This window comes from Rhincodon typus, chromosome 32, assembly GCF_021869965.1.
Source record: "Rhincodon typus isolate 14 chromosome 32, sRhiTyp1.1, whole genome shotgun sequence".
Taxonomy (NCBI): Eukaryota; Metazoa; Chordata; class Chondrichthyes; order Orectolobiformes; family Rhincodontidae; genus Rhincodon; species Rhincodon typus.
The window spans coordinates 6,355,810-6,356,358 of record NC_063363.1 but is presented as its reverse complement, the minus strand read 5'-3'; positions in this window follow the sequence as shown (position 1 = coordinate 6,356,358).

Here is a 549-nt window from a genome sequence, read left to right as displayed (position 1 = left end):
ACCTCAAGTACTAAAGCCCTGAGACGGCAGGCTGAACCAGCAAAACAGTCATTCTTTACATTTACCCCTTTCTGATATTTCTTGTTCTGTTTTGTTAAAATTTGGATTACCTGGGATTTTGGGAGGAAGCTAACTTTAATGAGGAAGGGGCTGCTGAGTGGAGAATGTGTTCAGTCCGAATAATTTGTTTGTGACTAGACCAAGATGATTTGAGAAATTGTTTAGTCATTTGGACAGTTTCCCTCTTCATCTCATTAGAGATCAGACAGTATAATACAACGGACTGAATGGCCTCACTCTAGGCTGTACTATCGTCATCAACTAGCGAGAGGCAATTAGTCCATCTCTTATCCCTTGCAGATTCTCCAATTTAGGCAGCTTCTCAATCCTTTAAAAACTAATCTGGCAAACTGCATGTTCTGAAATCATCTCCTGAATATCCATCCAGTGACCCTCAATGGCTAAGTTTCTCAGCAAGAAACAAGTGTTACTGCTTCATTCTGCAGACTCTGAGTTTAAATTCTTGTCTGCAAAACAAACCAATAGAAA